This window comes from Oncorhynchus kisutch, linkage group LG29 (assembly GCF_002021735.2).
Source record: "Oncorhynchus kisutch isolate 150728-3 linkage group LG29, Okis_V2, whole genome shotgun sequence".
Classification (NCBI taxonomy): Eukaryota; Metazoa; Chordata; class Actinopteri; order Salmoniformes; family Salmonidae; genus Oncorhynchus; species Oncorhynchus kisutch.
The window spans coordinates 29,022,968-29,049,394 of NC_034202.2; the positions used below are offsets into that span (position 1 = coordinate 29,022,968).

The window sequence follows — 26,427 nt, forward strand, 5'->3', positions numbered from 1 at the left end:
GAGAGGCCATAAAGAGAGAGACAGTAGAGAGACGATAGAGAGAGAGACTATAGAGATACGAGAGAGACGATAGAGATACGAGAGAGAGACGATAGAGAGGCTATAGAGAGAGACGATAGAGAGACAATAGAGAGACTATAGAGATACGAGAGAGACGATAGAGATACGAGAGAGAGACAATAGAGAGGCTATAGAGAGAGACTATAGAGAGAGACGATAGAGAGAGAGACTTTAGAGAGAGACAGTAGAGAGAGACGATAGAGAGACAATAGAGAGAGAGGCCATAACGAGAGAGACAATAGAGAGAGACGGTAGAGAGAGAGAGACTATAGAGATACGAGAGAGACGATAGAGATAGAGAGAGACAATATAGAGAGACGATAGAAAGAGAGACTATAGAGATACGAGAGAGACGATAGAGATACGATAGAGAGAGACTATAGAGAGAGACAATAGAGAGAGAGACTATAGAGATACGAGAGAGACGATAGAGAGAGACAATATAAAGAGACGATAGAGAGAGAGACGATAGAGATACGAGAGAGAGACGATAGAGAGAGACAATATAGAGAGACGATAGAGAGAGAGAGACTATAGAGATACGAGAGAGACGATAGAGATACGATAGAGAGACGATAGAGAGGCTATAGAGAGAGACGATAGAGAGACAATAGAGAGACTATAGAGATACGAGAGAGACGATAGAGATACGAGAGAGAGACAATAGAGAGGCTATAGAGAGAGAGACTATAGAGAGAGACGATAGAGAGAGAGACTTTAGAGAGAGACAGTAGAGAGAGACGATAGAGAAACAATAGAGAGAGAGGCCATAACGAGAGAGACAATAGAGAGAGACGGTAGAGAGAGAGAGACTATAGAGATACGAGAGAGACGATAGAGATAGAGAGAGACAATATAGAGAGACGATAGAAAGAGAGACTATAGAGATACGAGAGAGACGATAGAGATACGATAGAGAGAGACTATAGAGAGAGACAATAGAGAGAGAGACTATAGAGATACGAGAGAGACGATAGAGAGAGACAATATAAAGAGACGATAGAGAGAGAGACGATAGAGATACGAGAGAGAGACGATAGAGAGAGACAATATAGAGAGACGATAGAGAGAGAGAGACTATAGAGATACGAGAGAGACGATAGAGATACGATAGAGAGACGATAGAGAGAGAGAGACTATAGAGATACGAGAGAGACGATAGAGATACGATAGAGAGAGACGATAGAGAGAGACGATAGAGAGAGACAATAGAGATACTATAGAGAGAGACAATAGAGAGAGACGATAGAGAGAGACGATAGACAGAGAGGCCATAGAGAGAGAGATGATAGAGAGATGATAGAGAGAGACAATAGAGAGAGATGATAGAGAGATGATAGAGAGAGATGATAGAGAGAGACGATAGAGAGAGACATTAGAGAGAGATGATAGAGAGAGACGATAGAGAGAGAGACGATAGAGATACGCGAGAGACGATAGAGATACGAGAGAGAGAGACGATAGAGAGACGATAGAGAGAGACTATAGAGAGAGAGACGATAGAGAGAGACAATAGAGAGACGATAGAGAGAGAGAGACTATAGAGATACGAGAGAGACGATAGAGATACGATAGAGAGAGACAGAGAGAGAGACTATAGAGATACGAGAGAGACGATAGAGAGAGACAATATAAAGAGACGATAGAGAGAGAGACGAGAGAGAGACGATAGAGAGAGACAATAGACAGAGGCTATAGAGAGAGAGACGATAGAGAGAGAGACGATAGAGAGAGACAATAGAGAGACGATAGAGAGAGAGGCTATAGAGATACGAGAGGGAGACGATAGAGAGAGACAATATAGAGAGACGATAGAGAGAGAGATACGATAGAGAGAGACAATAGAGAGAGACGATAGAGACGATAGAGAGAGACAATAGAGATACTATAGAGAGAGACAATAGAGAGAGACGATAGAGAGAGACGATAGACAGAGAGGCCATAGAGAGAGAGATGATAGAGAGACAATAGAGAGAGATGATAGAGAGAGATGATAGAGAGAGACAATAGAGAGAGATGATAGAGAGAGACGATAGAGAGAGAGACGATAGAGATACGCGAGAGACGATAGAGATACGATAGAGAGAGACAGAGAGAGAGACTATAGAGATACGAGAGAGACGATAGAGAGAGACAATATAAAGAGACGATAGAGAGAGAGACGATAGAGATACGAGAGAGAGACGATAGAGAGAGACAATAGACAGAGGCTATAGAGAGAGAGACGATTGAGAGAGAGACGATAGAGAGAGACAATAGAGAGACGATAGAGAGAGAGGCTATAGAGATACGAGAGAGAGACGATAGAGAGAGACAATATAGAGAGACGATAGAGAGAGAGATACGATAGAGAGAGACGATAGAGAGAGACGATAGAGACGATAGAGAGAGACAATAGAGATACTATAGAGAGAGACAATAGAGAGAGACGATAGAGAGAGACGATAGACAGAGAGGCCATAGAGAGAGAGATGATAGAGAGATGATAAAGAGAGACAATAGAGAGAGATGATAGAGAGAGACGATAGAGAGAGACAATAGAGAGAGATGATAGAGAGAGACGATAGAGAGAGAGACGATAGAGATACGCGAGAGACGATAGAGATACGAGAGAGAGAGACAATAGAGAGACGATAGAGAGAGACTATAGAGAGAGACAATAGAGAGAGACGATAGACACAGAGGCCATAGAGAGAGAGACGATAGAGAGAGAGACGATAGAGACAATAGACAGAGGCCATAGAGAGAGAGACGATAGAGAGAGAGACGATAGAGAGAGACAATAGAGAGACAATAGAGAGAGAGGCTATAGAGATACGATAGAGAGAGACGATAGAGAGAGACGATAGAGAGAGAGACGAGAGAGAAAGAGACTATAGAGATACGATAGAGAGAAAGACCATAGAGAGACGTTAGAGAGAGAGACTATAGAGAGAGAGAGACGAGAGAGAAAGAGACTATAGAGATACGATAGAGAGAGAGACGATAGAGATACAATAGAGAGAGAGGCTATAGAGAGAGAGACGATAGAGAAAGATACTATAGAGATACGATAGAGAAAGAGACGATAGAGAGAGAGACTATAGAGGTACGATAGAGAGACTATAGAGAGAGAGACTATAGAGATACGATAGAGAAAGAGACTATAAAGAGAGAGACGATAGAGATATGATAGAGAGAGAGAGACTATAGAGAGAGAGACGATAGAGAAAGATACTATAGAGATACGATAGAGAGAGAGATGATAGAGAGAGAGACTATAGAGGTACGATAGAGAGAGAGACAATATAGAGATGATAGAGAGAGAGACTATAGGGAGAGAGACTATAGAGAGAGAGACTATAGGGAGAGAGAATATAGAGATAGACCTGCTAGAGCACTACTGCCAAACTTGGGCCCTGGCAGTAAACCCCAAAAAGACTAAAATAATGATTTTCCAGAAAAGATCCAGATCTCAGGGAATTAGACCAAAGTTCTCAATTGGTACAAAATATATAGAGCACTGCACACACTACAATTACTTAGGTTTAAAAATAAGCTCAACTGGACACCTTAATGAGGCAGTGAATGAGCTGAGAGAGAAAGCACGCAGGGCATTCTACGCCATTAAAAAGCTCATTCAAATTTGGCTAAAACTAATTGACTATGTCATTGAACCAATTGCACTTTATGGTCCACCTGCAAAACAAGATTTCATCAAATGGGACAAACACCCCATTGAAACACTGCATGCTGAGTTCTGTAAGATTCTCCTACATGTCCAGAGGAAAACTACAAACAATGCATGCAGGGCAGAATTAGGCCAATATTCACAAATAATAAAAACTCAAAAAGGATCAATTAAGTTTTGGAAACATCTAAAATACAGTGACCCCCTCTCATATCATTACCAAGCCCTGCAATGCCAAGAGCTGAGCAAAGAAAAGAGTTCCCTCACCCAGCTGGTCCTGGGGCTGAGTTCACAAACCTGTTCCACTAACACACTGAAGCCTCAGGACCAGAACATCCAATCAATCAGAATAAACCAAATTACAACAGAGTCAAAACAAAACTACATTGCTTATTGGGAAACACAAGCACAAGCACAAAGCAAAATGCAATGCTATCTGGCCCTAAATCGACAGTACACCGTGGCTAACTATTTGAACATGTTTACTGATCAAAACCTTAGAAAAACCTTGACAAAGTACAGGCTCAGTGAGCACAGCCTTGCCATTGAGAAGGGTAGACACAGGAAAACCTGGCTCCCTGTAGAGGAAAGGCTGTGCAACCACTGTACAACAGCAGAACCTGAGACAGAGCTGTATTTCCTGACAAAATGTGAAAAATATAAAACAATTAGAGAGTGTAATTTCCCCAAATCCCCACTTTATCAAGGTTTCAAAGACCTCTCTGATGAGAGTAGGCTACCTGTCCTGTTGGGGGAGGATGCAGAGAGCTGTGGGTTGGACAGTGTCTGACAGACCAATCAACATGCACATTTAATCTACAGAGAGACGACAGAGAGAGAGGAAAGAGAGAGACAATAGAGAGAGAGAAAGACGATAGAGAAAGATGATAGAGAAAGACGATAGAGAGACGAAAGACAAAGACGATAGAGAGAGAGAGAGACGATAGAGAGAGAGACGATAGAGAGAGACGATAGAGAGAGAGAGCGAGACGAGAGAGAGCACGAGAGAAGATAGAGAGAGAGAGACGATAGAGAGACAATAGAGAAAGAAGATAGAGAGAGAGAGACAATAGAGAGAGACAATAGAGAGAGAGAGACGATAGAGAAAGATGATAGAGAAAGACGATAGAGAGACGAAAGACAAAGACGATAGAGAGAGAGAGAGACGATAGAGAGAGACGATAGAGAGAGAGAGCGAGACGAGAGAAAGCACGAGAGAAGATAGAGAGAGAGAGAGACGATAGAGAGACAATAGAGAAAGAAGATAGAGAGAGAGAGAGAGACGATAGAGAGAGAGAGAATTTGTAAACCATGGTTACACATCAATTAATTAAAAACACAACACCAACCTACTCAGTAACTAAACACAACAACCTCTGAATGCCCAATATACTCATAAACAGATCAATATTGTAAACCAATTTGATGAAGGCAAACTCAACCCTCAGTCTCACTGCCAACATTCTCTCCAGCATCCCCACCACATCCACAGACCCCTATCCCCGAATACTGTTCTTTCATGTCTTTCATATTGCTAATTTAGGTGCCCGACACAAAGTTAAGCTAAATAACTGCACCCCCTTCGACTAAACCTGTACTTTAGCCCAAATATAAATTGTTGGGAAGAGAAAATCTCTCCCAGAGCTGAGAACCAGCTATTGATCAGGTCAATCATTCCGACCAACCAGGGACACTGTCAGAACAAATGTGCCGGAGTTCCAGACTCTGTCAGCACAGAGTGGACACCCTTCCCCAACAGTAGGATCCAGGTGTACCAGATGCATATTGGACGCCCCTCCCCAACAGTAGGATCCAGGTGTACCAGATGCATATTGGACATCCTTCCCCAACAGTAGGATCCAGGTGTACCAGATGCATGTTGGACACCCTTCCCCAACAGTAGGATCCAGGTGTACCAGATGCATATTGGACACCCCTCCCCAACAGTAGGATCCAGGTGTACCAGATGCATATTGGATGCCCCTCCCCAACAGTAGGATACAGGTGTGCCAGATGCATATTGGACACCCCTCCCCAACAGTAGGATCCAAGTGTACCAGATGCATGTTGGACACCCCTCCCCAAGATTAGGATCCAGGTGTACCAGATGCATATTGGACGCCCCTCCCCAACAGTAGGATCCAGGTGTACCAGATGCATATTGGACACCCTTCCCCAACAGTAGGATCCAGGTGTACCAGATGCATATTGGACATCCCTCCCCAACAGTAGGATCCAGGTGTACCAGATGCATATTGGACATCCCTCCCAAACAGTAGAATCCAGGTGTACCAGATGCATGTTGGTGACTATGGCTCCATGTATTATCCTCCATTGGAGGTCAGCTGTTCACTTATCAATACGCAGTTTATATAAAGACCGCCAACAGCCTTTTGGGGAGGTACCTGGACCCAACACACCCGCCCACCTCGTAGATTTGACCCCTTCCAGGGAAGAAGCACGGGACACTTTTACACAGATTTTGGCCTTCTTTCCCACTGCCTTGAACTCCTCCAACTCCGGGGTATTGAAGGAAAACAGGATCCACACGTCCTCCTCTAATGCCCCCGCCGCAGCACTAACATTCAGCGCAGGGAACACATGATCCAGACCCTCCGTCCACCAATCAGATTTGGAAGTGTCAGTCATATACTGCTGATGAAGTACTGGCAAGGAGTCGCAGACCTCAGATTTGACCCCCCCTCAGTAGGCGAGATGATCGGATCCCTGCTCGTTCTCCCAGCTCCTCCAACGATCTGCTCCTACTCCGCATCAGATGACCCAGCCTGGTAGACCCCACACCTAACAGGCATGAACGTAGGCTGGCTGAACCCAGAGCACGGGACTGGAAGGCAGTGTTATTCAAAAAGAGGCTCTTCAAAACGCGTGGCGTGCCGGCCTTACAGGACATGACAAAAACTCTCCAAATTTGCATAACTGACTCATAAAATGGAGTCAGTCCAGACAACCCCCCCCCCCCCCCCCCCTCCAGCTTTAAGAGGAAAAGGTGCTTGTCTAAGCCCAAACAGCCATTCTCTCCTATAGGCTGTGTCAACCCAGCTAGAACCGTCACAACTGTACAACAGTCTCTGGGCTGCTTGAAGCCGAAAGCCATGATCCTGGAAGAAATGTCCACCAGGCCTTGCCCATATTCGTGCAGTAGCAGGTACAGGGCCACAGCTTTAATCCAATGTTGTCCAGATCCGAAGAAATTGACAAGGGCCTCTGAAGCTCTTGTATAGACCCACCGGTGGCTGTAAAATCATTAGTCTGATTATTGGCTACCAGCACCCTTCCTCTATAAGACAGCTGGGGTAACACCCATTTCCACCTTGACAATCTGGAACACACTTTCTCCACTACACCCTCCCAGTACTTTATCTGAAAGACATCGGAGCCTAGAAAACCCCCCAAAGTCTTCATCCCATCTCTGCCCCACTGAAGCCCCCATGGTAACCGTGGAGCAGACCCCATCTGAATCTGACCTACCCACCGCGATTCGCTCTTTTCCCAATTTACTCTAGCTGAGGAGGCCCGCTCATACACATTTAAAGCGTTTGAGAACCTTAACATCTTCACCCCCTGTAATAAAAACTGTCACGTCATCTGCATATGCAGACAGTGCTATCATGGGACCCTTCATAACCCCTGGCACAGAGAAACCAGTAAGCCTCGCTCTTAAAATACAAAGCATTGGTTCAATTACCAGACGATATAACTGCCCTGAAAGTGGGCATCCCTGCCTGAAGCCCCTTTGGACGGGCATGGGGCAGCTCAAACCATCCCCCACCTTCATCATACATGAGGCCCCAACATACAGTAAATTCATCCAAGACAAAAACATCCCCAAACCCAAAGGCTTTCATTGTTTTGAACAAGTACTGATGGTTCACACGGTCAAAAGCCTTTTCCTGATCCAAAGAAAGAAAACCCACATTCACATTAGACAGTTTACAAATGTCTAAAACATCTCTTATCAGAAACAGGTTATCAACAATAGAGTGGTCAGGTACACAGTAAGACTGGTCCTTGTTGACCAACAGCCCCAGATACTCGTTGAACCTGTTTGAGAGACATTTAGATAAAATTGTATATTATGCACACAGCAATGCAACAGGCCGCCAAGTTTTTAGAAGAGCCAAATCCCCCTTTTTTTGGCAACAATGAAAGCACAGCACGTTGACAAGATACAGGACGAGAACCTACAATTAAATATTCACACACCACTTCATACAAATCCCCCCCAACAGTGCTTATAGAACTCAGATGGTAAACCATCGATGCCAGGGGCTCAGCCTGATGAGAGCTGCATAACTGCTGTGGACAGCTCCTGCAGAGTAATGTCAGAGTCCAGAGCAACTCTCTGTTCAGGGCCCAATTGAGGAAGTCCATGTAACAACTGTTCAGTACACAGAGAATCACAAAACTCCGCCTTATAGAGGGCAGAGTAGAAATCCACTGCACGTTGGCACATCTCACCGTCATCTGTGGTCACCTTCCCATCAGGGAGAGGAAGGCAGACCATCTGTTTGCATTGCAATGTAGACTGCCCTAGGTTTTTAAAAAATGCATATCCTTGAGGGTAGCAAAACGAGACCTAATCAAGGCACCTTTCATGTAAAAACGACCTCAGTTCATGTCTCTCGTCCTGTATGTTCATTAGTCTGGGTCATTCTGAGAGAGCAACTTCAATTCAATAGATTTGATGTCCTGTTCAAGGGCCCTGATAGTCTTTTTAACTTCAATATTATTTCCCAAAACAACAAAAACCTTTCACAAAACATGGCATCATGTAACATTAAAATACCAATAAGGTGATGACCTTCGTGGACAGGACAAGTGAATATCAGACATATCATGGTGATCATAAAAACACACAGGAGTAATGGCACACCTTCCAACCCTACTACAGTAGTGATCAGATACATACAACCTGTCTAACCTTCCAACCCTACTACAGTAGTGATCAGATACATACAACCTGTCTAACCTTCTAACCCTACTACAGTAGTGATCAGATACATACAACCTGTCTAACCTTCCAACCCTACTACAGTAGTGATCAGATACATACAACCTGTCTAACCTTCCAACCCTACTACAGTAGAGATCAGATACATACAACCTGTCTAACCTTCCAACCCTACTACAGTAGTGATCAGATACATACAACCTGTCTAACCTTCCAACCCTACTACAGTAGAGATCTGTCTAACCTTGCTGCACTGACACCACCTTCATTAACTTTTAACCATGTGTACCGCCTAACTTTTGCATTCCTTACTCTCCACACATCAGAAAGCTCAAATTCAGTTAATAGACCAGACAGGCAGGTAGCTGACCGCAGGTGAGGTTCTTCAGCAGTGCGGTCAATAGTAAAATCCACTGTACAGTTCCAGTCTCCCCCTAAAACCATACACCCCTCTTGGTCACACTGTCTTCAGGTTTCCTTTATTTGATCAAATACAACAATACGCTCTGAACCCTCATTAGGAGCATAAACAGAAAACCTATAAAAACATAACATCTGCCTTGACCAATAAAACCCGACCCTTGACCATCTCTGTTGTAGACACCACAGTCACCCCTAAGCCTGAGGAAAACAAAATTGCCACCCCAGCACTGAAATGAGTTCCATGACTGAGTATATGCTGCCCCTCCCACCACATACCCCAGTCAACCTCATTGGCCTCATCACTATGTGTCCTGTATTAAAAAACACATGAAGCCTTTTCTGTTTTATTACTTCTAATACCCAAGCCCTCTTATTCCTATCCCTTCCCCCATTAATATTGAGAAAACCTACCCTTAGTACCTCCATGTAGAAAAGAGAAAAGAAAAGCAGAAGAAACCACAGAGAAACCAGACAAGGAGAAAAAAACACTCTATGAGGCATGATCATCATCGTTGTTTTAATTTTCTCTGAACCTGACCATGTTTCCCACTACCTTTTGCTGCTGTGATAACAGTAACACATTTTCTCAAGCAAAAACGCTTCTTCTCACTCAACTGGTCTAACCCCACCGTCTTCTGTAACGTCACAGCTGACCTCACACACTTCTTACCAATTTGACAGATTTCCCAAAAGTCTGATCCAGGAACCCATTTACCTCCTCTTGATTGTAAATTGAATCATCACCAGCTGCTTTCATATCAAAAGAGATATCAATATCCTTCTCCTGATCTTCCTCAACTGAGGACACAGACCTCTGACTCCCCTCAGCCACATCCCTCTCAACACTCCCCACTTGCACCCTATCAATCGTAGTGGGCATCTCTTCCACTACCTGGGAGACTAGCCCAACCTGAACCCCCTCCTGTTCCCCATTACTCGTACAGGATATCTCCTCCACTACCTGGGTGACTAGCTCCACATGAACCCCCTCCTGTTCCCCATTACTCATAATGGGCATCTCCCCCACTACCTGGGAGACTAGCTCCACATGAACCCCCTCCTGTACCCCATCACTCATAGTGGGCATCTCCTCCACTACCTGGGAGACTAGCTCCACATGAACCCCCTCCTGTACCCCATCACTCGTACTGGGCATCTCCTCACCAGTCTGAGGAAATGGCTCTCCAGATCCGTCCTTACCTCCTACAACAATATTTTTCCCTTCATACGATCAACAAAACACTCTTCTTTAAGAAGTACACCATGCTCAACCATAAAATCAATAAAACGCTCTTCATTAAGAAGTACACCATGCAACCATATGATCAACAAGACACTCTTCTTGAAGAAGTACACCATGCAACCATATGATCAAACAAGACACTCTTCTTTAAGAAGTACACCATGCTCAACCATAAAATCAATAAAACGATCTTCTTTAAGAAGTACACCATGCAACCATATGATCAACAAGACACTCTTCTTGAAGAAGTACACCATGCAACCATATGATCAAACAAGACACTCTTCTTTAAGAAGTACACCATGCTCAACCATACGATCAACAAGACGCTCTTCTTTAAGAAGTACACCATTCTCAACCATACGATCAACAACATCCTTTAAGAAAAACCACCACCGCTTTCCTCATCCACGACGCATAAGCAACATTCTCATAGCCTACATTCTCTCCTATGGGAACCAGAAACTCCACAGTGACAGTAGCTTCAGTAACACACCTAAAGCCGTGCCGAAGTGACAGGGATGGCGTCTCCATGTGGGTCGCCATTCCCGCCAAAACCAGGGCAATTCCGACAAGAAAAACACACAACAAATTAACCAAATAAATAATCACTGTAATCATGCATAGAAAAAGAAAAACCACCAAGAGAAGTAAAACAAGTAGGGAAAAATAGGCGATCTAACCCCAGACAACACTCGCTCATACAATTCCCAGCACACACCACTTTATGGAACTTCTGTGAGTGTAATGTTCACTGTTCATTTTTATAGTTTATTTCACTTTTGTTTATTATCTACTTCACCTGCTTTGGAAATTTTAACATGTGTTTCCCATGCCAATAAAGCCCCTTGAATTGAATTTATTTGAGAAATGATAGAAAGAGAGAGACGATAGAGAGAGAGACGATAGAGATAGACGATAGCGAGAGAAAGGCGATTGAGAGACAGACAATAGAGAGAGACAGAGAGAGAGTGTGAGAGAGGGAGGGAGGTAAATAGACAGACACAAAGAGAGAGAGTGTGAGAGATGGAGGGAGGGAGAAAGATGAGAGACGATAGAGACGACAGAGAAAGAGACGCTAGAGAGAGAGACGATGGAGAGGATAGAGATAGACAATATAGAGAAAGAGAGAGGCGATAGAGAGACGAGAGAGAGACGATAGAGAGAGACAGAGACAATAGAGAGAGACAGCAAGATAATGAGAAATCTCTTAGAAAGTATATAATTACATTGTCTTATTTTAGGAACACAATATCATATAATAAAGACAGGAGCTGTGTGAAGATACTCCCACACATATAATCCTGGAATTCCTTCAGTTCTACTGTACGATCCACACAGCTTATGTGTCTACGGGTGGAATCTCTTCAGTTCTAATGTACGATCCACACAGCTTATGTGTCTATGGGTGGAATCTCTTCAGTTCTACTGTACGATCCACACAGCTTATGTGTCTACGGGTGGAATCTCTTCAGTTCTACTGTACGATCCACACAGCTTATGTGTCTACGGGTGGAATCTCTTCAGTTCTACTGTACGATCCACACAGCTTATGTGTCTACGGGTGGAATCTCTTCAGTTCTACTGTACGACCCACACAGCTTATGTGTCTACGGGTGGAATTCCTTCAGTTCTACTGTACGATCCACACAGCTTATGTGTCTACGGGTGGAATCTCTTCAGTTCTACTGTACGATCCACACAGCTTATGTGTCTACGGGTGGAATCTCTTCAGTTCTACTGTACGATCCACACAGCTTATGTGTCTACGGGTGGAATCTCTTCAGTTCTACTGTACGATCCACACAGCTTATGTGTCTACGGGTGGAATCTCTTCAGTTCTAATGTACGATCCACACAGCTTATGTGTCTACGGGTGGAATCTCTTCAGTTCTACTGTACGATCCACACAGCTTATGTGTCTACGGGTGGAATCTCTTCAGTTCTACTGTACGATCCACACAGCTTATGTGTCTACGGGTGGAATCTCTTCAGTTCTACTGTACGATCCACACAGCTTATGTGTCTACGGGTGGAATCTCTTCAGTTCTACTGTACGATCCACACAGCTTATGTGTCTACGGGTGGAATCTCTTCAGTTCTACTGTACGATCCACACAGCTTATGTGTCTACGGGTGGAATCTCTTCAGTTCTACTGTACGATCCACACAGCTTATGTGTCTACGGGTGGAATCTCTTCAGTTCTACTGTACGATCCACACAGCTTATGTGTCTACGGGTGGAATCTCTTCAGTTCTACTGTACGATCCACACAGCTTATGTGTCTACGGGTGGAATCTCTTCAGTTCTACTGTACGATCCACACAGCTTATGTGTCTACGGGTGGAATCTCTTCAGTTCTACTGTACGATCCACACAGCTTATGTGTCTACGGGTGGAATCTCTTCAGTTCTACTGTACGATCCACACAGCTTATGTGTCTACGGGTGGAATCTCTTCAGTTCTACTGTACGATCCACACAGCTTATGTGTCTACGGGTGGAATCTCTTCAGTTCTAATGTACGATCCACACAGCTTATGTGTCTACGGGTGGAATCTCTTCAGTTCTACTGTACGATCCACACAGCTTATGTGTCTATGGGTGTAATCTCTTCAGTTTTACTGTACGATCCACGCAGCTTATGTGTCTACGGGTGGAATCTCTTCAGTTCTACTGTACGATCCACACAGCTTATGTGTCTACGGGCGGCCTTTCAACCTCAGTGGTCTTACACTGGCAACATGAGCTCACGGAATTACAGAGCAGGTATGTCTATCAACAAACAAAAAGTCAGCAGAACATCAAATATATTTTTCAGCTGCGAGTGCACTGATCTCATCAGATACATGAGTGGAGAGTAGTACACTCTACTCCTCCATCCCTCTCCTCTTTGTATGTGGCAAGGGAATCCCTGAGACTGAAGTCCTTTCCCTATCCAGATTTGTAACTAAGCCTACTCTACAGAAGCTCATTCAAGGCAGTTCACGTCAGTTCAAGTCATCTGTTTATTCCCCAAACAGTAAATAAACTGCTAATATTGATGATATTGTATCACCAGGAGAATCCAGTGTACTGTGCAATAGCCCCCTCTTCCTCCAGCTAAGCACCATCGTGCGGAGGCCAGCGGCCCAAAGGATCTGTCTCTGTGCAGTGCCTCCGTCAGTGCTCGGGCCTGATATAATGTGGCTGGTCCCTAAAGTGCATGGCATTGCATGACAGACACAGCTGTGTTCCTCTAAAACAGCTCTCACAATCCCGATCTGGGGGAGCTGACTGGAATCTCACATGACAACAGGGAGAGAGGGCATACAACAGCGCAGACAACTCATAAAAACGTTTAAATAGAGTGAGGAATATAGTAATTTGTTTTCTTATATTGCCGAAGGCTAGGGTACGCTGCATCTCAATACTGTCAATCATCTCGGAGTCTCCTCACATTACTGGTAAGAGAGAGAGGCAGCCTTTAACACCTGAAACACCTGAACTGATATCTATACATCCAGCTGGACGCCGTGACAATCCACAAAGACGGTCACGTACACCTGGTGGAAGGCGCTGGGGGCAGGATGGAGGTCATACATCTAATTCACACAATATAAAATGGGAAAAGAGCTACAGTATAGTTCCATTGACTTCCACTGACTGTCAGTCTCAAGGGAACTGCTGTGCTTTCCTCATTCAGGTGTATATTGTGCCTTCTCATCCCATGAGGACAGACACCATTAAATGGAAGGAGATGACGTTTTGACATCATATTCTAGAGCAACCTTTAATATTGCAATGCTGAGAAAGAGAGTAAAAACAATATGTCAACTACATTTTCAAAGTGAACAATGAGGAAAATATTCTTCAGCGGATAAATATCCAGCCTCCTATCTATGTGTTTTCATACTTTTAGTTATTACTTGAGTTGTCTTCTATCAGCCACACATCTGAGATTGACGGCTCAGCCGGGCTGGCTAGCACAGCCTCTTCATACAGATGTAAAAGATAAGCACTCTGAGATGTGGACCACGCACGACAAAAGGATTTCCAAAAATCACAGTGTCATCTTCTCTTGTTGAAAACAATTGTAGGCACCCTCTAGCTCAGACAGAAGGGGTAAATCTCAGCCATCCTGACAAGCTGACTTGAGTGTCCACCATACAAAACGTAAACAACCGGATATGACACAATACATCTGTACATAATCTGGCAAACAGGAAACAGTTACTATCACAGTAACCCAAACTGTAGCAACACCCTCGTTACAGAATCTAGTGAAGCATGCCTTCCTAATTTATAACATCCACATGGGAGTGAACCTCAGGGTCTCCTGAAACCCACTGTGAGGATGTCTCATTGTGCTCATTTTAGAGTCCATCCCCACAATCTGATCCCACTGAGACTTTCACCACTAGGAGAGAAAGAGACACTTCAACAATGACGGAGTTGAGCAAAGCCTTGAAAATGTACACAAATGCACTCGTAGGTCAAATGAGAGATCACTTCCAGCCCACGCAAACACATATAGCAGCTGAATCGCACCAACATGTTGGTACATAATCTTTTGTAGATGGTGTTGAAATATACTGAAGAAGATGAAATGATAAGATGGAGGATGGAGGTTTGAGTTACCTCTACGTGGTTTAACAGGATAGAGGTTTGAGTTACCTCTACGTGGTTTAACAGGATGGAGGTTTGAGTTACCTCTACGTGGTTTAACAGGATAGAGGTTTGAGTTACCTCTACATGGTTTAACAGGATAGAGGTTTGAGTTACCTCTACGTGGTTTAACAGGATGGAGGTTTGAGTTACCTCTACATGGTTTAACAGGATGGAGGTTTGAGTTACCTCTACGTGGTTTAACAGGATGGAGGTTTGAGTTACCTCTACGTGGTTTAACAGGATGGAGGTTTGAGTTACCTCTACGTGGTTTAACAGGATAGAGGTTTGAGTTACCTCTACGTGGTTTAACAGGATAGAGGTTTGAGTTACCTCTACGTGGTTTAACAGGATAGAGGTTTGAGTTACCTCTACGTGGTTTATCAGGATAGAGGTTTGTGTTACCTCTACGTGGTTTAACAGGATAGAGGTTTGAGTTACCTCTACGTGGTTTAACAGGATAGAGGTTTGAGTTACATCTAAGTGGTTTAACAGGAGAGAGGTTTGAGTTACCTCTACGTGGTTTAACAGGATAGAGGTTTGAGTTACCTCTACGTGGTTTAACAGGATAGAGGTTTGAGTTACCTCTACATGGTTTAACAGGATGGAGGTTTGAGTTACCTCTACATGGTTTAATTAACCTCTTAAGCCTACCCCCCTACTTTGTGCAATGGTTTGAGTTACCTCTACGTGGTTTAACAGGATAGAGGTTTGAGTTACCGCTACGTGGTTTAACAGGATGGAGGTTTGAGTTACCTCTACATGGTTTAACAGGATGGAGGTTTGAGTTACATCTAAGTGGTTTAACAGGATGGAGGTTTGAGTTACCGCTACGTGGTTTAACAGGATGGAGGTTTGAGTTACATCTAAGTGGTTTAACAGGATGGAGGTTTGAGTTACATCTAAGTGGTTTAACAGGATGGAGGTTTGAGTTACCTCTAAGTGGTTTAACAGGATGGAGGTTTGAGTTACATCTAAGTGGTTTAACAGGATGGAGGTTTGAGTTACATCTAAGTGGTTTAACAGGATAGAGGTTTGAGTTACCGCTACGTGGTTTAACAGGATGGAGGTTTGAGTTACCTCTACATGGTTTAACAGGATGGAGGTTTGAGTTACCTCTACATGGTTTAACAGGATGGAGGTTTGAGTTACATCTAAGTGGTTTAACAGGATGGAGGTTTGAGTTACCTCTACATGGTTTAACAGGATGGAGGTTTGAGTTACATCTAAGTGGTTTAACAGGATGGAGGTTTGAGTTATCTCTACATGGTTTAACAGGATGGAGGTTTGAGTTACCACTACGTGGTTTAACAGGATGGAGGTTTGAGTTACATCTAAGTGGTTTAACAGGATGGAGGTTTGAGTTACATCTAAGTGGTTTAACAGGATGGAGGTTTGAGTTACATCTAAGTGGTTTAACAGGATGGAGGTTTGAGTTACATCTAAGTGGTTTAACAGGATGGAGGTTTGAGTTACATCTAAGTGGTTTAACAGGATGGAGGTTTGAGTTACATCTAAGTGGTTTAACAGGATGGAGGTTTGAGTTACCTCTACGTGGTTTATCAGGATAGAGGTTTGTGTTACCTCTACGTGGTTTAACAGGATAGAGGTTTGAGTTACCTCTACGTGGTTTAACAGGATAGAGGTTTGAGTTACATCTAAGTGGTTTAACAGGAGAGAGGTTTGAGTTACCTCTACGTGGTTTAACAGGATAGAGGTTTGAGTTACCTCTACGTGGTTTAACAGGATAGAGGTTTGAGTTACCTCTACATGGTTTAACAGGATGGAGGTTTGAGTTACCTCTACATGGTTTAATTAACCTCTTAAGCCTACCCCCCTACTTTGTGCAATGGTTTGAGTTACCTCTACGTGGTTTAACAGGATAGAGGTTTGAGTTACCGCTACGTGGTTTAACAGGATGGAGGTTTGAGTTACCTCTACATGGTTTAACAGGATGGAGGTTTGAGTTACATCTAAGTGGTTTAACAGGATGGAGGTTTGAGTTACCGCTACGTGGTTTAACAGGATGGAGGTTTGAGTTACATCTAAGTGGTTTAACAGGATGGAGGTTTGAGTTACATCTAAGTGGTTTAACAGGATGGAGGTTTGAGTTACCTCTAAGTGGTTTAACAGGATGGAGGTTTGAGTTACATCTAAGTGGTTTAACAGGATGGAGGTTTGAGTTACATCTAAGTGGTTTAACAGGATAGAGGTTTGAGTTACCGCTACGTGGTTTAACAGGATGGAGGTTTGAGTTACCTCTACATGGTTTAACAGGATGGAGGTTTGAGTTACCTCTACATGGTTTAACAGGATGGAGGTTTGAGTTACATCTAAGTGGTTTAACAGGATGGAGGTTTGAGTTACCTCTACATGGTTTAACAGGATGGAGGTTTGAGTTACATCTAAGTGGTTTAACAGGATGGAGGTTTGAGTTATCTCTACATGGTTTAACAGGATGGAGGTTTGAGTTACCACTACGTGGTTTAACAGGATGGAGGTTTGAGTTACATCTAAGTGGTTTAACAGGATGGAGGTTTGAGTTACATCTAAGTGGTTTAACAGGATGGAGGTTTGAGTTACATCTAAGTGGTTTAACAGGATGGAGGTTTGAGTTACATCTAAGTGGTTTAACAGGATGGAGGTTTGAGTTACATCTAAGTGGTTTAACAGGATGGAGGTTTGAGTTACATCTAAGTGGTTTAACAGGATGGAGGTTTGAGTTACATCTAAGTGGTTTAACAGGATGGAGGTTTGAGTTACATCTAAGTGGTTTAACAGGATGGAGGTTTGAGTTACATCTAAGTGGTTTAACAGGATGGAGGTTTGAGTTACATCTAAGTGGTTTAACAGGATGGAGGTTTGAGTTACCGCTATGTGGTTTAACAGGATGGAGGTTTGAGTTACATCTAAGTGGTTTAACAGGATGGAGGTTTGAGTTACATCTAAGTGGTTTAACAGGATGGAGGTTTGAGTTACATCTAAGTGGTTTAACAGGATGGAGGTTTGAGTTACATCTAAGTGGTTTAACAGGATGGAGGTTTGAGTTACCTCTACATGGTTTAACAGGATGGAGGTTTGAGTTACATCTAAGTGGTTTAACAGGATGGAGGTTTGAGTTACCTCTACATGGTTTAACAGGATGGAGGTTTGAGTTACCGCTACGTGGTTTAACAGGATGGAGGTTTGAGTTACATCTAAGTGGTTTAACAGGATGGAGGTTTGAGTTACCTCTACATGGTTTAACAGGATGGAGGTTTGAGTTACATCTAAGTGGTTTAACAGGATGGAGGTTTGAGTTACATCTAAGTGGTTTAACAGGATGGAGGTTTGAGTTACATCTAAGTGGTTTAACAGGATGTGGGCGATATTGAAAGAAGACTTAAAAGAAACATTTGTAAAAATACATAAAAGGAAGAGGTATTCCTCTATCTGCATTCTTACACATCAGATTGCACGATTGCAGTGATGTTGAACTATGCAGGTCCTTTCCACAATCAGCAAGAAGAGGACATTTCACCCATTAAGGGGGAGTTGCATACCTAAACTCACAAGTAAAAAATAATGTTTTAGAAATAACGTGTGTGTGCACACGCCTGGGAATGCTGAGAATGTAGGATGATGATAGAAACCTGCCTATCACTCTTCTTCTCTCTTCCTTTCTTCTTCTCTCTAATGCCAAGGCCATGTCAAGGACACCATATGCTCCTCCAAGCTGACTGCAAAGCCATTAGACAACGTGGGATTATGATCGGAGTCTGAGGTCTGGGTCATTAACTTTTGTTGTGTGTGTGTGTGTGTGTGTTTCAGTGTATGAAAGTGGATTGATTTCCTCAGCTACAGTTTAGCATTAGCTTCACTGACAGAGCAAAAAACCCAGACTTGGTATCCATTTGATTAGGTAATCTTCCAATTTGGGTAAATAATACTGTTACTTTAATATCAGTTGATGAACTTCTCCAGCCCGTAATGATGGCACACATGATCACAGTGACCATGATAACAGTTCTCTCTCCAGGTGGGATAAACATAGACATGCATATCTGTATCTGACAGGTCCCGACCACACACCCTGCATTCTCTGATGGTGAAGTAACACACATAACAGAGTTCCCACTCACTGTGACACGCTAACGGCAATATCAAATCATTAGGATAATCAAAACCATCACACATTTAAAAAATGTATTTTAATGCATAGGACAGGGAGTGTGTAAATGAGAAACAAACCAAAATCAAACTAGATTTGAATACATCTCTGAACAAATAATTGCTAGTTTAACAAATAAAAACTGTCCTGGAAGTAGTAGATATAGTCAATACAGAGCCTCTATCAGACCGCTGTGTCACGTTCGTCATATGAAGGAGACCAAGGTGCAGCGTGATATGCGTACAGTCTTTTTATTAAAAGAATGAACACCAAACAAACTAACAAAAAACATGAAGATGAAGACCACAAAGGTGCGGACTCCCGGCTGCAAACCTGAACCTATAGGGGAGGGTCAGGGTGGGCACCTACCCTCGGTGGCGGCTCCGGTTCTGGACGCAGCCCCCCCTCTTTATGCTGATCCCTCCGCCTTTGTAGAACCGAACCGTGGATCATCGCAGGAGGCCTCGGACTGGGGACCGTCGCTGGAGACACCGGACAGGGAATCTGTCGCCGGAAGCTCTGGACTGGGAACTGTCACCGGAAGCTCTGGACTGGGAACTGTCACCGGAAGCTCTGGACTGGGAACTGTCACCGGAAGCTCTGGACTGGGAACTGTCACCGGAAGCTCTGGACTGGGAACTGTCACCGGAAGCTCTGGACTGGGAACTGTCACCGGAAGCTCTGGACTGGGAACTGTCGCCGGAAGCTCTGGACTGGGAACTGTCACCGGAAGCTCTGGACTGGGAACTGTCACCGGAAGCTCTGGACTGGGAACTGTCGCGGGAAGCTCTGGACTGGGAACTGTCGCTGGAAGCTCTGGACTGGAAACTGTCGCCGGAAGCTCTGGACTGGGAACTGTCACCGGAAGCTCTGGACTGGGAACTGTCGCCGGAAGCTCTGGACTGGGAACTGTCACCGGAAGCTCTGGACTGGGAACTGTCACCGGAAGCTCTGGACTGGGAACTGTCACCGGAAGCTCTGGACTGGGAACTGTCGCCGGAAGCTCTGGACTGGGAACTGTCGCCGGAAGCTCTGGACTGTGGAGGCGCACTAGAGACCTGATGAGTGGTGCCGGCACTGGTGGTACCGGGCTGAAGACACGCATCTCAGGGCGAGTGCGAGGAGCAGACATAGGACGTACTGGACTGGACTGTGGAGGCGCCCTGGAGGCCTGGTGCTTGGGACCGGTACAGGTGGCACCGGGCTGAAGACACGCACCTCAGGGCGAGTGCGAGGAGCAGGCACAGGACGTACTGGACTCTGGAGGCGAACTGGAGGCTTGGTGCGTGGGACCAGTACAGGTGGCACTGAGCTAAAGACCCGCACCTCAGGGCGAGTGCGGGGAGGAGGCACAGGACGTACTGGACTGTGGAGGCGCACTGGAGGTCTGGTGCGTGGTGCCGGCACTGGTGGTACCGGGCTGGTGACACGCACCTCAGGGCGAGTGCGGGGAGGAGGCACAGGACATACTGGACTGTGGAGGCGCACTGGAGACACAGTACGCAGAGCCGGCGCAGGATATCCTGGTCCAATGAGGTGTACTGGAGACCAGGAGCGCTGAGCCGGCACCATCCGTCCTGGCCGAATGCCCATTCTAGCCCTGCAAATGCGAGGAGCTGGAATAGAGCACACCGGGCTATGAATGCGAACTGGAGATCCCGTGCGCATCACTGCGTAACTCGGTGTCTGACCAGTCACACCCTCCCCACGGTAAGCACGAGGAGTTGGCTCAGGTCTCCAACCTGACTCAGCCAATCTCCCCGTGTGCTCCCCAAAAAATGTTTTATGGGGCTGCCTCTCGTGCTTGTCTCGTTGGTACAACTCCTCGTAATATCGACGTTCCGCTTTCGCTAGTACCACTCTCCTCCCCCAGTCAGACCAGTAGTATTTATAGCAGTACCACTCTCCTCCCCCAGTCAGACCAGTAGTATTTATAGCAGTACCACTCCCATCCCCCAGTCAGACCAGTAGTATGTCTAGCAGTACCACTCCCATCCCCCAGTCAGACCTGTAGTATGTCTAGCAGTACCACTCCCATCCCCCAGTCAGACCAGTAGTATGTATAGCAGTACCACTCCCATCCCCCAGTCAGACCAGTAGTATGTATAGCAGTACCACTCCCATCCCCCAGTCAGACCAGTAGTATGTCTAGCAGTACAACTCCCATCCCCCAGTCAGACCAGTAGTATGTCTAGCAGTACCACTCCCATCCCCCAGTCAGGCCTGTAGTATGTCTAGCAGTACCACTCCCATCCCCCAGTCAGACCAGTAGTATGTATAACAGTACCACTCCCATCCCCCAGTAAGACAAGTAGTATGTATAGCAGTACCACTCCCATCCCCCAGTCAGACCAGTAGTATGTATAGCAGTACCACTCCCATCCCCCAGTCAGACCAGTAGTATGTCTAGCAGTACCACTCCCATCCCCCAGTCAGACCAGTAGTATGTCTAGCAGTACCACTCCCATCCCCCAGTCAGACCAGTAGTATGTCTAGCAGTACCACTCCCATCCCCCAGTCAGACCAGTAGTATATATAGCAGTACCACTCCCATCCCCCAGTCAGACCAGTAGTATGTATAGCAGTACCACTCCCATCCCCGAGTCAGACCAGTAGTATGTATAGTAGTACCACTCCCATCCCCCAGTCAGACCAGTAGTATGTATAGCAGTACCACTCCCATCCCCCAGTCAGACCAGTAGTATGTATAGCAGTACCACTCCCACCCCCCAGTCAGACCAGTAGTATGTATAGCAGTACCACTCCCATCCCCTAGTCAGACCAGTAGTATGTATAGCAGTACCACTCCCATCCCCCAGTCAGACCAGTAGTATGTATAGCAGTACCACTCCCATCCCCGAGTCAGACCAGTAGTATATATAGCAGTACCACTCCCATCCCCCAGTCAGACCAGTAGTATGTATAGCAGTACCACTCCCATCCCCCAGTCAGACCAGTAGTATATATAGCAGTACCACTCCCATCCCCCAGTCAGACCAGTAGTATGTCTAGCAGTACCACTCCCACCCCCCAGTCAGACCAGTAGTATGTATAGCAGTACCACTCCCATCCCCCAGTCAGACCAGTAGTATGTATAGCAGTACCACTCCCATCCCCCAGTCAGACCTGTAGTATGTATAGCAGTACCACTCCCATCCCCCAGTCAGACCAGTAGTATATATAGTAGTACCACTCCCATCCCCCAGTCAGACCAGTAGTATGTATAGCAGTACCACTCCCATCCCCGAGTCAGACCAGTAGTATATATAGTAGTACCACTCCCATCCCCCAGTCAGACCTGTAGTATGTATAGCAGTACCACTCCCATCCCCCAGTCAGACCAGTAGTATATATAGTAGTACCACTCCCATCCCCCAGTCAGACCAGTAGTATGTATAGCAGTACCACTCCCATCCCCCAGTCAGACCAGTAGTATATATAGCAGCACCAGAATCCCCAGTCTCAGCAACAGCCCAGTCCTCTCTGGCTCACTGATGTGATTAATCACTGGCCCCCTTAATGCCCAGAGGTATACATTCAATCAAACGTTATCTTTTTAATATTCCGGTCCTCGCACACACACACACTTACAATGAGCAAATACTGGGAATAATTACTGGGAATAATTGGAACCAAATGACTAAATCAATCAAGGTTTCAACTGATTCTAAATGTCAAGTATTTTGAGTGTTTAGAATAAGTGTTGATATCCATGAGGTATGGACTTCATGAAGCCCATTTAGGAAACAGGCAACGCAGCTTAATGTAAAGCCAATACTGCACATCAATTTTATCAAAAGTCAGCACATTGTTTTATTGTCCAGTTAAAGTTTATTGTCCTGTGAAAGTGAAAGGCTCAGACAACCAAAGCCTTCAGTCGACCTTCCTTACACTCTTACCCTATCTCAAATTCCTGCCCTAGCCAGCACCAAACAGACTTACTACATCACAATTTTTATTGTCTGAATGCCAAAGACAATTTGCAGAAACAACAACTTTCTGTCCCCGTAGTGCAGACATACAGTACCTCCATTACACACCTCAGCTCAGAGCTGCAAGGCAGGATATGTAGGTGTCAGATTCCAATAGGTGGCATATGACAGAAATGGTAATACTACCATAAAGCTGCTAGCTGTGGGGCACAACCATGTGACTAATGCTCTCAAAGGCCCAGGAAATGGAATCCGTATGCAGCTTATCTACTCCTATACTGTGGCCCGGAGGAAGACTTCCTACCATAACTCATAATGATAACTTACACTTTTACCGCCTATACACCTCTAACATGTATCTGAGACTTATTCTAATCTATTGAAATGGCCATTGAAAAGAAGGATAGACTTAAGTGCCCACCTTTTTAAGCTGACTTTAAAGTGCTTCTATTATAATGTGCCTGCGAAAATTAGCCAAGCCACATAAAGACATGGGCTAACAGAAACAAAAAGAGGGAGTGAAATCCCCTGGCTGGATTAGGTGGATCCTTGCTAAAGAGAGACAGACAGACACAGACAGACAGACAGACATCACATGGCCTGCTTTGAACTCTCTGGAGAAATTAAACCAGCAGGTATCTACATCTCCCTAGCAACATTAGAAAGGTTACTACCGGGCTCTTAGGTCAGATCCCAGACAGAGAAAATAATGCTGTGCCCATCATCAATGCTACATTTAGCCAACCAGATATTGTTGGAAGACATGGAATTGCTTAATTGCATCAAGGGAATATAGCTCCACATGGTGAATGTACTATATGCATTCAGGGGTGGGCAACTCCAGTCCTCGGAGGCCTGATTGGTGTCACAGCTTTGCCCCAGCCCCAGCTAACACACCTGCATCCAATAATCACTTAATCGTGATCTTCAGTTTAGAATGCAATTTGATTTATTCAGCTGTGTTTGCTAGGGATGGAGAAAAAGTCTGACACCAATCAGGCTCCTGAGGACTGGAGTTGCCCACCCCTGCGACAACTGTAATGGATCTTTGCTACACCTCATTTGGCGACCAGCAGCAGCACAGCTCACGGATGAAGGCCATGTCAAGTGAAAAGCCATTGCAATGCTTTGCGTGTAATGACTACCGCAAAGTCATGGTTAGTTGTTGTTGTATTATAGAACAGCATAGTCTATTGCCTCTAGCAATGTTTCTGTGATGTCACAATCCACGCATCATTACCTGTCCTGTCTTTTTCCTCTTATTCTCATTATCCAACACATACAATTGTGTCAGAGGAGGCTGGTGGGAGGTGATATAGGAGGACATTGTAATGTCTGGAATGGAATGAACGGAACAGTATCATACACATCAAACACATGGAAACCATGTTCGACTCCATTCCATGGATACCATTCCAGCTATTACAATGAGCATGTCCTCCTCTAGCTCCTCCCACCAGCCTCCTCTGGTGTCAAAGGCTTTCTATTTCACCTACTCACAGGAAATGGTCTGGCAGACCTAGACATACTTAAAGGTACATCTGTGTCTTGCTAAACAAACACTACAAACTCCACTACCCACCAGTTGCTATGATCTGATAGAAGATACAATGTTTGAAAAGTACTGTAGGTATTTCAGGAAAAATCTGTCTCTTTCCCAGGTGTTCATATCCTTCCTTCACTGGCTCATAAAAAAAGCAAACATGCCCTTGTACGACAAGGATTTAAAGCGCAGATCCATTGTAAGACCGTCACAATATGACCTGTTTCCATAATTACCCAAATGTTTATGCAACTCTCACTGCAGAACTGGGGCAGACATAGTCAGAATACATTCAATGTAATTAAAAAATGCAGCTGCTATTCACTGTCAAATAAAAGGTATGCTATCTTACCAGATTGCGTTGATACGGCTGCGAGGAGAGAAGAAGAAAAAAACAGTCAATCAAGGCTATGATCAAATCTTTCAAAGCCAACTCCATCCACTCAAAACAGAAAGTCAGGGTCTTGATCAAATCCTTCAACGTCTACTCCATCCACTCAAAACAGAAAGTCAGGGTCTTGATCAAATCCTTCAACGTCTACTCCATCCACTCAAAACAGAAAGTCAGGGTCTTATTCAAATCCTTCAACGTCTACTCCATCCACTCAAAACAGAAAGTCAGGGTCTTATTCAAATCCTTCAACGTCTACTCCATCCACTCAAAACAGAAAGTCAGGGTCTTGATCAAATCCTTCAACGTCTACTCCATCCACTCAAAACAGAAAGTCAGGGTCTTGATCAAATCATTCAACGTCTACTCCATCCACTCAAAACAGAAAGTCAGGGTCTTGATCAAATCCTTCAACGTCTACTCCATCCACTCAAAACAGAAAGTCAGGGTCTTGATCAAATCCTTCAACGTCTACTCCATCCACTCAAAACAGAAAGTCAGGGTCTTGATCAAATCCTTCAACGTCTACTCCATCCACTCAAAACAGTCAGGGCGTTGATCAAATTCTTCAACACCTACTCCATCTACTCAAAACAGTCATTCAGGGCGTTGATCAAATCCGTCAACACCTACTCCATCCACTCAAAACAGTCAGAAAGAGGTTTCAATCAAATCCTTCAACACCTATTCCATCCACTCAAAACAGTCAGTCAGATCAAATCACTTAACACCTACTCCATCCACTGAAAACAGTCAGTCAGGGTGTTGATCAAATCTTTGAACAACTACTCCATCTACTCAAAACAGTCAGGGCTTTGATCAAATCCATCAACACCTTCTCCATCCACTCAAAACAGTCATGACAATGTCTGCCTTTTGAATGCTTTTTATAAAGCATACTCTAGTCAGTCTCATGTAGGCAATATACCATGGATATAAATATTGTTTAAGATGATCTTAGTATGCATTCTTCCTGTTTGTGCACCCAGTAGCAGAAAAGCCACACTGCTCTTTCACTGTTCACAAATGTCCTCACGGTTAGCAGACAAGTTGTTGTGCCGGGATCACAAAGTGACAGTAGGTCAACAGTGTCCTGAAACATGAATGGACAGCTACAGCATGTGAAGCTGGGTTATTTCAACTGAGTAGACATACCAGTTCAGCTGTCCTCCTTTACCTATGCCTCAGAGTGGCGCAGTGTTCTAAGGTACTGCGTCACAGTGCTAGAGGCGTCATTACAGACCCTGGTTCGATTCCAGGCTGCATTACAACCGGCTGTGATTGGGAGTCCCATAGGGTGGCGCACAATTGGCCCAGCTTCGTTAGGGTTTTGCCGGGGTAGACTGTCATTGGAAATAAGAATTTGTTCATAACTGACTTGCCTAGTTAATAATAA

General features: G+C 44.7%; 1 protein-coding gene across 1 annotated transcript in view; it reads right to left on the reverse strand.

Annotated features, from left to right (window-relative positions):
- The window catches only part of LOC109873865 (neurexin-2), a 274,209-nt gene extending 249,203 nt beyond the window's left edge, over window positions 1–25,006 (reverse strand). Inside the window, exon 1 of the mRNA XM_031808787.1 lies at window positions 24,993–25,006. The gene's annotated coding sequence lies outside the window, so the exon portion shown is untranslated. The remainder of the gene's footprint in view (window positions 1–24,992) is intronic.
- Between the last annotated feature and the right edge of the window lie 1,421 nt (window positions 25,007–26,427).